At 37.2% G+C, this 12,011-nt stretch overlaps 1 pseudogene across 1 annotated transcript; it reads right to left on the minus strand.

The window, feature by feature from the left end:
• Nucleotides 1-285: 285 nt before the first annotated feature.
• LOC143600128 (BURP domain protein RD22-like) lies at nt 286-2,952 on the minus strand (annotated as a pseudogene). Its single transcript, XR_013147418.1, has 2 exons — nt 2,854-2,952; nt 286-1,364 (listed from the first exon to the last, which is right to left on the minus strand). The product of XR_013147418.1 is annotated as a BURP domain protein RD22-like (transcript).
• Nucleotides 2,953-12,011: the final 9,059 nt, after the last annotated feature.

Below are 12,011 nucleotides of genomic sequence, written 5' to 3' on the forward strand. Positions count from 1 at the left end.
TCCATAAGCCATAATAACGAAAATTTTCTACTAACATAATAAGTAATCTCAAACACCTTTTAAACTTTTCAAAATAAGTTATAAGTTAAAAATTAATTTAGCGTCTTTTTATTGTTTTTTGTTTATGGTTTTCATAAAAAATACCAATGCTAATTGTTTAGTTGTTTAATGCTCTAAGCTGATGGCATTGATTCTATTAAAGTGGCGTTAGCAAATTTCTTACTGAAAACATTAAACATAGATAAAAGTTACTAAATAATAAGATGACAACACTTATTTCTTTACCCTACAAATACTGATAAATAGAGCTAGCAACAACATAAACAGTGTCGCTAACCACCACTAGACATATAAATTCTTGAAATACAAACATACTCACACGCCTATTATGTGTTTTCCCTGCTGTTGAAGTTTATTAGTATGGAACCCAAACAACATTATCCTCGGGTAACAAGTGGCAAATCGGAACAGTTCCTGGTTTTACTTTAAGCACTTGAAACGCCCAATGTTTCGGACTCCATTTTGCCGTGTCGGCGTGGCAAACCGCGACTGCCTTCACTTTCGTACCATCGGTACCCACCAATGAAACCACATATGTTTCAGTACTTTCACTTTTATGGCAATAAAAGACTGCGTATGCGTAGTTTTGTTTATGGCAAACCACTGCTTTATTTGCAGCAAGCTTTTTAGCGACTTCGATTTTGTACTTTTGTAACGGGGTACTTTCTTTAGTGTTTACCTCTATTGAAATCGCTTTCACATTTTTACCTAGTTCGGTAGTGCTAAAATCGACCATGGATTCTAATGAAGTCGCACAACACTTTTCTTCACCTTCGATGCCTTTATTCTCGCATTCGTTAAGTGTCTGCTTCATGATTTTGGCTTCCACCGAGTCGGGTTTAACCGATAACTAGTTGTAGATTTGGGGAAGTTTTTTTGATGAAAAGGGTATCGAGTCAGCTATTTTTCGTGGTAAAAATGTCGATTTGTGGTTGGTTTTTGTAAAATGTAGTTTAAATTCTCTGCCTTGATGCAAGTTACATTGCTACATTTGGATTATCCTTGAGTTGATCCATGGATAGAGCGTCGTAATAAATGAATGGGTGCGCACCAACGTAAACCGGCTTCCCCTTATGGCCGGTATGCACCTCTACACCACCTCTTCCAACACCAACATTCGTCATCTTCCCTGGTTTTCCAGAGTGAACACTAACACCACCTTTTCCGACACCCACTGCTGTGCCCTTGTCGTCATTCAATTCTTTGTACAGAAGATCTTGGATTGATTTTGGCATAGGACTGTTTGGTAGCACAGACTTCCAATAAACTTCCGGAGTCACTGCATGACTTCCTACAAATGCTACCTGATAACCAAATAAATTAGACAAAATGGCAAAAGACGTTCTATATGTTTGCACAGTTTTTCAATTGACGTCTTTTAACAAACTTAATGACAGAAAACATCCTTTATAATCAAAAAGCGTTGCAAGGTTTGTCCTTTTCACTAACGAGGGTTAGTTTTTCTCGTTAAATCCAGTCATGTGCACCTCATGTGAGGGCAATTTAGTCTTTTTACCCCCCTCAGGGGTTATTTGTGTAATAGACTTAATATTTTGGGCTTTAAATAAATAAAAATATTTTTTCTTTTTCACCATCATCTTCTTCCCCAAATAATCATACACCATAACCAAACACCAACCACCACCCATCATCATCATCTCAGATCCTATCGATTAATAAACAAATATTTGTCTTTCAATTAAAAAAATAATAAACAAATCAATAATTGTGGAAACTTCAATTATTTATTGCTGAGTCGTACTCCTCTGTATTGCACCACCAGCCACCAATCTGAAACCAAACCCAAACACAAACACAAACCACCGCCGGTCAGAGACGACTACTGGTCGGACGCTGCCACCTTCACCTTAATCGAGTCTTGGGGAGATAAGATCCTCAAACTCAACACCGGCAGTCTTCGTCAACAACACTGGCAGGAAGTCGTTGACGCCGTCAACGCCCGTCACGTCAAGAAAGCTCGCCGGACTGATGTAAAGTGCAAGAACCGAATCGATACTTTGAAGAAGAAGTATAAAGTTGAAAAGGGTTTGGTTTTGCAACTGGGTTCCGATAATTACACCTCGCCATGGCCGTTTTTCTCGCCGCTCGATTCCGTCATCAGATCTACCTTCAAACCGCCGGCGCCGGAAACCCATGTCGCCGCTGTCATCGGATCTACCTTCCGTCATCGGGTTTGGTTTTGAAAAGGGTCGGATCTGAGATGATGATGATGATGATGATGATGATGATGATGATGAGTGGTGGTGGTGGCTGGTGTTTGGTTATGGTCTTAACTGTGTTTGGGGAAGAAGATATGGATAAAATGAAAAATATACTTTTATTTATTTAAATCCTAAAATATTAATAAGTCAATTACACAAATAACCCTTGAGGGGGTAAAAAGACTAAATTGCTCTCACATGATTGAATTTAACGAGAAAAACTAACTCTCGTTAGTGATAAGGACGAACCGTGTAACATTTTTTGAACATAAATGATGTTTTCTGTCATTAAGTTTGACAAAGGACGTCAATTGAAAAATCGTGCAAACATAAAGGACGTCTTTTGTCATTTTGTCAAATAAATTATTAAACTGTTACAAAAACTAATTTCAGTAACTTTTTTATTAATTATGAAAATATATACTGATTCATCCAAATGTGTAAACCAATAGGAATCTAACACTTTCTATATCCATTTGTGCTCCAAACACATATTGAAGGTTCAGAGTTTACATGATCATATACTATCATGTACGTGTATATATGTATGTATATCAATAGACGTACTTACAGAAAGAAGTGTACAAACATGGAGACGAAAGAACTTCATTAGTGTGAAACTGAAAATAAATTATGAATTAAATTTTGCGATGATTGATGAGTGGTCGATGTTGTATTTATAAAGCCGAAGGACGACAGGTTTTAATAATGGCCGCTAACTACCATATATATTGCATGTATGGTTGTTAAGAGATTGCGATATATATGTCAAATATGAAAGCCACCGGGTCTAATCCCAATTTGGAATAATAGATTTTAATAATTTAAACTTTAGCCAACTAGCTAATATTAATTTCAAGTTAAAAAATCTCTAAGATTAATCCCAACTTTCACTCTACTGGTTTTAACTGAGCCTTTTCTTAAAAACTCGGTCAGTTTTAAAGCAAAATATGTTAATTTTCCAAGTTGAGGGAGACAAATGAAAAATGTAATTTAACTTAAAAATTCACCATCACGTCCATCGCCACCACCACCACTTCCACCACCACCGTCGTCGCGACCATCACTAACAAGACCGCTACCATCACCACCATTGCGACCTGGCGTAGGATCAGGTCGCGGTGGTGGTGGTGGCAGCTGAGGTTGCGGTGGTGGCGGCGGTGATCGCGGTGGTGGCAGCGTTGGTGTCCATGGTGGCGGCAGTGGTTATGGTGGGGTGGCGGCGGCCGTAGTGGTGAGTTTTTAAGTTAAATTACATTTTTCATTTGCCTCCCTCAACTTGAAGAAATGACGTATTTTGCCTTAAAACTAACCGGGTCAGTTCATGTTAAAAAAGGCTCAGTTAAGGCTAATAGAGTGAAAGTTGGGATTAATATAAGAAATTTCTTAAATTGACATTAATATGAGCCAATATACCAAAATTTAAATAATTAAAATCCAATATCCCTCCAAATTATGAAACATTCATGCATACACATTTGAATAAATGGACTAATTAAATTTAGTATGAACAATTTATTTTTTTTAACGCCTAATATTTTTTAATTTTTATTGTTTATGAGACTGTTGATGAACCCTACACCTGCCCTTTTAAATTCGGGTGTTTAAGAGTTTTTGTTTCTCGCTTTAATAAAGTTGTGCTTGTTATTAAAGCACCCACTATAATCCATTTTTTGGGATTGGTTTCTCTAGTTTTTCCACCACCGCTTTTTTACGGGTGTGTCACTAGTTTAGACTAAGCATGCCGAAAATGGGGTAGTGATGGAACCATCGGCCACCAACACTACAACAACAAAAACTTAATTTAACCAGAATGGTAAATGATTGGCTCGAATTTTTGATTTGGCTTTACTCGATTTGTGCAGTAAGGTATTAAATAGATCTTTCAACACAAATTTTTATTTGGCTCGAATCCTTCAACCAATTGTAAATGATGAAGACTAGTAGCAATTTTAGGGCTTTAAAATAGTGGTAAGTGTTGTTAAATTGCCGATTATAACCAATGGCAACATTCGAGCTTCAAAACACACCGATGATTTGCGTTTTTCCAAACATGATTACAGTGAGTTTAGAGTATCATTCCTTCATTCAGTGGCGTTCTCACCTCCCAGCTCTGATTGGCAAACACTACAAGAAAACTATGTTTTTGCAACCGCAATTGCATTCACAAAACGGTCGTAAACGGTCACAAAATGGTTGCAAATGTTGCAAACGCTTATGATTTTATCACCTTTGCGACCCCTTGCCTTTTACAAACTTGCGACCGCTTATCATTTTACGTACGCTTGCCATTTTACAACTTGCGACCATTTTGCGGCAATAATGTTTTTTTATTATTTTTTTTAGATTCGCTTATAATTGTAGGGCTAATATTCAATATTATTATTAGGATTAAGTATGTCTTTTTATTTCCTTATAGTCGGTGTATTATGTACTTAGTACGTTTATTTTATACGGACGAAATGTAACAGTTGGAGAAATGGGAACCATACAAAAGGGCCACTTTACCCTTTTATCCACAACACCTCAAGGAAATAAAAGAAACTTTCTCTCACCAAACACTTCATCTTTCTCTCTTTTGTTTGAAACTAAGATCTGAGATCTGAGTGTTGTTAGTGATTTCTGCTAACTAACAACACGGATTGATCCGAGTAAAGTTGTGAGATCCATTTGGAGGACCTACAATTGGTATTAGAGTTTCGGCTCAACTTTTTGCGATTTTTGAATCATACTTTTCGGGTTTTTAATCTTAGTTTTTGTTGGATTTGTGGTTGTTTTCGGTTTATCAACTTCTTTTGAAGTACTTTACACCTTAGATCTTCACGAAAATGATCATATATATGTTTTTGGTGTTTTTGAGGTTTTACGTTTGGGTTCAAATTAGGTTGAAAAACTCAGATCTAGGCCGATTTGTTGGCTTTTATACTAAAGTCTTTTTAACTTTATTGTTAGTTTGGGTGTTATGTTCTAAAAAAAATCGACTGGAATTTTTGGCGGGAAAAATTTGTATCGGAAAAATATTTTTTTTTGGAAGTTTTGGTGGGAAAAAAGTCGATCAGAATTTTTTGCGGAAAAAAAATTTGAATTGAATCGAAAAAAAAACTATTGGAATTTTTTGCGGGAAAAAATTCGAATCGAATCGGGAAAAAAAGTATTCGAAAATTTTGTTTTAAGTCGAATTTAAAAGTATATATATTTATATATATATCTGAGTCGAAATTTTTTTATTTTATTTTGTCTCGAAATTAAAAATAAATGTCTTACGATCCTAAGCTTAAAGGAAATCTGGATATGAGGGAAAGTCGAAAGGAGATGTTAACAGTAGAATTCAACATTTTTAATCATATAAAAGGAGAATCAGTTGTCTCTCTCATTGACTGATTTGAGTCACTCGTCATAAGAATGAGACGTGCCGGTGTCATCAAGGATTTGTCTGAGATCAATATGAAGTTGTTGGATTCACTGCCTTTCACATGGTACAACAGTGTGACTACCATCAAGAGAACCACAAACCTGAACACCATAACACTCTCAGAGTTGACTTCTATAATCAAGTGTTTTGAAATGGATGACAAGCTTCGGATAAACAATCATTCCAAAGAAAATAAAGATGGGACAAGTGCTGTTGGTAGAAGCAGTCAAGCAAGTCCTATCATTCCTGAGTGTGTTGCAAGTGGAAGCAGTCAAGCAAGTCTTATCCTTCCCAAAGTACACACACATCTATGCTCTCAAGCATGTATAGATAAAGTAGAGAGTTATAGAACCCATAATGTCACATTGATCAATGAAATGTACGCATTAAAAGCTTGAACGATGAATACAAAAAGGTTGAAAAGGTAGTCACTACTAGAATCAAAACTCATCATGACGACATGGCAAAAATGCATGGTAAGTTATTCCAGTCTACAAAAACTATTGAATTTCATGAAAAGCGAACAGCCGAGTTAAATGCTAAAATTGATAAACTAGAACTAGAGCATTCCGAAAGAAAAAAAACTGTGGAAAGGTTTGAAATGGCGCCTGATAAACTGAATGCGATTAATGGGACACAGATGGGGGTGAAACAAAAAACGGGATTAGGCTATGATCATACTGCGTCACTCCACTGTTCAATGACAACTACACTAGCCTACCTCGTTTTAGTTTCAATACCCCTCCTAAGGACGAAATGGTCTATGGAATTGGTCACGTTCCAAAATCTAAGACATTAGTTCTCGAGGTTTCCAAAACTGTTGATCCAATGCCTATACGAGTTTGTTCTAATAGTGATTCATCTCGTTCAGCAAGTTGTGTAGAAGAAAGTGGGTTAATGGAAAAGAACATGAGTTGTGAAAAGAAAATCGTTTTAAATTCACTTTTTGATTCTAACATGAATCTGACCAACTCTTTCTGTAACAATAACACCTTTATTTCCATGCAAAATACATTAAATTCATCTTCGAATGGTAGAGCAACATGTGAAAGTGTTGATGCTGCCACTTCTCATAGTATTTTGAATGAAAATGTTGATGTTATTTCAGATAGTGATTGTGAAATTGTTTATGATGAAACCTTTATTGAAGATTGTTTCAATGATAAAAGGTCTGCTAAGGTGAACATATCATCGAGTTGTTCATCATTAAGTTGTAAACATGAGGATAATTCAAGTAAAAGAGAGTGTTTGAAAATGAGAAAGCTAGTACATCATGTAAATTTGTTCCACCAAGTAAACGATCATTTTCTCAAACAATAAATCAGTTAAAGAATCCTTAGTCATACAACTTCTATGATAACAAATATTATGCTCATTATTATCAAAACTAAGTTGATTCATATTACACAAATGCTTTTGATGATCGAGGTCACATATCAAACGGGTTGTATAACAATGTTCATTTCCAAGGATCACCTTTCCCACCGCACCAACCATACTATTGTTCCGATGAGTTCTATGGCGCTCCTATGAGAAAATATTGTTTTTTGTGTGGTAATTCTTCTCACCTTGCAAGACATTGCAAACACTGGTTCAAACAACAATGGATATTCAAAAGCGGCTTAGTCAGTCCCCAAAATGAGTTTTATTAGACCAGGTTCAAGGACTGATCAAGTTGATAGTGAACCCAGTGAAATGGATGTCAAAACTAAAGTTAATAAAGTAAGACGCAAAAACAAACATTTTTGGAAAACAAAAAAAGATAAAATAAAAAAGGATCCCAAGACTGTAAAGTCTGAGGATTCACCACAACAGTTTTAACATCAAGAAAAGAGGTAAAACCAAGGAATAAGTTTTTGCTTGGATCCCTAAGGACCACTCTTCATCAAGTGAGGCTTAAACAAGAAACAAATTGTTTTCTAGAAATAAAAATGTCACAACCTCAAAATCCACTAACGGAGTTTTACCGTTAGAGGGTGTGAACTAACAGGATCGGAATCATTAGTTATAATCAAACATCATAAATAAAGTTTTCAGACCCTGAAACATTAAGTTTAAATAAGTGCGGAAGCGTAAAATCATAAACCAAGTGTTGCGTCACGCAGGACGACTTAGAACCCAATTAATAACAGTTTAAAAACAAGTTTGCAAAAACGATAGTGTTCAATGAAATGCATGTTCCTATACCGCGCGCCCCGCTTCGGCTACCTGAGAATAACATACTAAAAGTGTCAACACAGGGTTGGTGAGTTCACATATATAAATAAAGAAAATGTTTGCGTTTAAGTGTTTGCGTTTGAGTTACCAGATAATGTTATGTCAATTATATATCGATAGGTAGCTAGATTATAAAACAAGTATTACTAAGTGTTCGACACCGAAGCTGACTGTTTATCGATTGCCTTGCCACCATGTCTACCACGACCATGGAAAATGTGTTAGCCAAGATTACACCCACTCGACCTGCCGTCGAGTTTAGAGTTGGGTGGGGTTTGTCAAACCCAGTAGTACTACTCAACAGTGACTCGCTATTATACAAATACTAAACGGTTCGATGTTATGAAGGACTTTAGTTGGTTCGTTTGCCACTTAGCCTTACAAGTGATATATAACTAATAACACAATCTAAAGCGTTTTGGAGTATGTTATCTCCCCCAAATAAAAAGCGTTTAAAAGAGTAAAAGGGGAACGTGAAACTCACTGTTTGCGAAGAATTCTAAAACAAATCCGAGAGATGCGCGTCACAGAAAATCCTCGCTAGTGCTCTAAACAGAAATGAGATTTTCTAAGTATTTAAACTATTATTGAGTCTCTAGACTCGGCACATAATACCTATGCATGAGATACGTTTCGTGTTTCGTTTGTGAATTATGTGTGACTCGACAAACACATTGGTGACACGATACATGTGTAAAAAACTACATAAGTATCAAGTACTAACATTGTACATTACCCGTAATTATTTCCCCACAAGGGAAATTTAGTCAAAAACATAGCAATTATCTAACAACAAGCACGTTTCATGTATTTTCACATAGTTCAGCAGCTAGTTTTATCAAGACAGATTTCTACTTGAAAGATTACTCTATCCAACAGATCATAACATATCAATTAATTCACCAAAAATCGTCACAAAAGCACACATGAGTTAGGTTTCCAGAAATATTTTTATTGTATTTTTATTCCACATAGTTTTCTCACAAAGACCAAAATATTACAGTAAACTCACAGCAGTCAAAATCGTGCGCAGCAGAATGATATTTGTTATTCCTGTTAAATGGTAAATTCAATTAATGCAAGACCAATTGGGTTAGATTCTTAACTCAATATTTTTACTTCAAGAAGTGGAACTAACCCATTTGGTCTTGTAGTTTATGAGATATGATAATTACAAAATAGCCTAACAGCAGACCTCACAATTCAGACTTGCACTTCAGTTTTGTAAAATAATAAAAGTTAACTTTTACACGTCCAAATATTACAAATTTGGACTCTTTAGAAACTAGACTCAACCTAGTACACTGTAGTGTTAATAATTTCGACCAATTACCAAATCAACATCCAGTTACAGTCGTCTAAACATTAATTTAATAATCTGTCTAGTACCAGTTTACATCAAAACTCAACATAACAACAATCTATGAACCATAATCCATGCATATAATGCTCTAGACACAAGATTAACCAACCATGCATATCAATTTCACATTACACACATAGTTAGGCCTTTTCTTGAAAGTTTAACATTAAAGAACAAGTGATTAACAAGCAACAATAACACAACTAGTTATCAATTCACTAGCAAATCATCATCAAGAATATAATCAAACCCTAACTCATCTTAATCATCAATTTTCGAGAATTAGGGTTTTGATTAACCCATTCAATATTAAAATTAAACACCTAGAATGCATAGAGTAGTTGTTAATTACCTTCCTAGCACCTTAATTCTTCAGCTAAACTTGAAAAATCCTTGTATGTGTGTGTGTGTGGGGTTACGGCAGCCAAGGGAGAGGGAGAGAGGCCGATCGGGTTTGGGAGGGGGAAGGGAGAGTAGGGTTTTGTTATTATTTAATAATAATTATGTTACACAATGGCCCCTTTACTTCTATTTATTAAATTTCTAGTGTAAATAATAACTCTTGACTCTTGAATTTTGTGTTCTATGTATAAATATCAAGTAGCATATAACTTAGCACATTATTATCAAATATTTGTCGTTTTGATATTTTTCGTTTGTTCACCAATGGTTTGAGTCGACTCGTGTGCGTTTCGGTGCAATCCCGAAAGACTACATGTGTAGTGATTGTCATGCGTCATTTAAAACCCTAGTTTAAATGTAATGAGATGTGCGTTATAGTTCTAGTGATCTTAAATTTGAATTGGCGGAGTTTGGATTAACGGAGTTAACCTGAAATTAACGAGTGTCACATCATTCCCATCTTGAAAGAATTTTCGTCCCGAAAATTTGAGTCAAGTCGCGATGGGTGTCTGAAAAAGCAAGAAAAATTTTCAGTTTGTCATATCATCTCCTAGTAGAAAGAAATTTCGTCCCGAAATTTAATTCATACCTCTGGTGATTTCTGACGGTTTGACGGCTTTCGCGGTTTTCGGTGTTTGGTCAACCCTTCAAAAAGGTGAGGATACTTTTTCATCATTTGGTCCTCGCGTTCCCACGTGAACTCTGGTCCACGTCTCGAGTTCCAACGAATCTTAACAATTGGAATTTTGTTGTGCTTGAGTGTTTTGGTTTCCCAATCCAAAACTTCGACTGATTCTTCGATGAATCGTAGCTGTTCATCAACTTGCAACTCGTCCAAAGGAACTGCTTGGGTTTCATCGGAAATGCATTTCTTCAAATTGGATACATGGAATACATTGTGTACGCTACTGAGTTCCGTTGGTAAATCCAGTCGGTACGCTACCGGACCAATGCGCCCAGTTATCCGGTAAGGGCCAACATATCGTGGATTGAGTTTGTTTCGCTTTCCGAAGCGAACTACACATTTCCAAGGTGAGACTCTGAGTAATACTTGGTCATTCACTTGAAATTCAAGAGGCTTTCGGCGCTTGTCGGCGTAACTCTTTTGGCGATCCCGTGCCGCTGCCATGTGGTTTCGGATTTGGACAATCTTTTCAGAGGTTTCAAGTACTAATTATGGACCAGTGATTTGGCTATCACCCACCTCTGCCCAGCAGAGAGGTGATCGACGCTTTCGTCCGTACAACGCTTCAAACGGCGTTGCTTTAATGCTTGCGTGGTAGCTGTTATTATACGAAAACTCTACCAAAGGTAAGTGAGGTTCTCAACTTTTTCCGAAATCCAACACGCATGCACGCAACATGTCCTCCAAGGTCTGAATGGTGCGCTCACTTTGCCCATCCGTCTGAGGATGGTATGCTGTGCTCATATCAAGGCGGGTGCCTAGTGCACTCTGTAGTGACTTCCAGAAGTGCGAAGTGAAACGGGAATCTCGATCAGATATGATTGAGACAGGCACTCCGTGTCTAGACACTACTTCTTTCACATAGATGCGAGTCAGTCTTTCCATTTTGTCCGATTCCTTGATTGCTAAGAAGTGTGCAGACTTAGTCAACCGGTCAACGATCACCCAGATGGTATCGCATCCCGTCGGTGTTTTGGGTAATCCCGTGATGAAATCCATGGAAATGTGTTCCCATTTCCACGTTGGAAGTTCTGGTTGCTGTAGCAGACCAGATGGTTTCTAATATTCTATTTTGACTCCTGCACAAGTCAAACATTTGCTCACGTAGATGGCAATGTCGGCTTTCATGTTTGGCCACCAGTAAAGTGCTTTTAGGTCATGGTACATTTTATCTAAGCCAGGGTGGATGGAATATCGGGACTTGTGTGCTTCGTTCATCACCAGGGTTCTCAGCTCTCCGTATCGAGGGACCCAAATCCGGATTTCGAAATATCAAACCCCGTCCGATTTGGTTTCAAGTTGCTTGTTCGTGCCTTGCATGAGTTCTGATGGAAGATTATCGTCTTTCAAGGCTTCGAGTTGCGCATCGCGAATCTGATCGGGTAAGTTGGCGTGAATCGTGAGTTGTAATGCTCGCACTCGTCTAGGTTTATCGGTTTCTTTTTTGCTGAGAGCATCGGCCACTACGTTGGCCTTGCCAGGGTGGTACTTGATGGCACAATCATAATCCTTGAGCAGCTCGACCCAACGACGCTGTCGCATGTTCAGCTCCTTCTGATCGTAGATATGCTGGAGACTCTTGTGGTCGGTGTAAATGGTAAACTTGGTACCGTACAAGTAATGCCTCCATATCTTAAGGGCAAACACCAC

This window comes from Bidens hawaiensis, unplaced genomic scaffold (assembly GCF_021521415.1).
Source record: "Bidens hawaiensis isolate Kalapana, Puna unplaced genomic scaffold, B.hawaiensis_p1.1 tig00053414_1, whole genome shotgun sequence".
Classification (NCBI taxonomy): Eukaryota; Viridiplantae; Streptophyta; class Magnoliopsida; order Asterales; family Asteraceae; genus Bidens; species Bidens hawaiensis.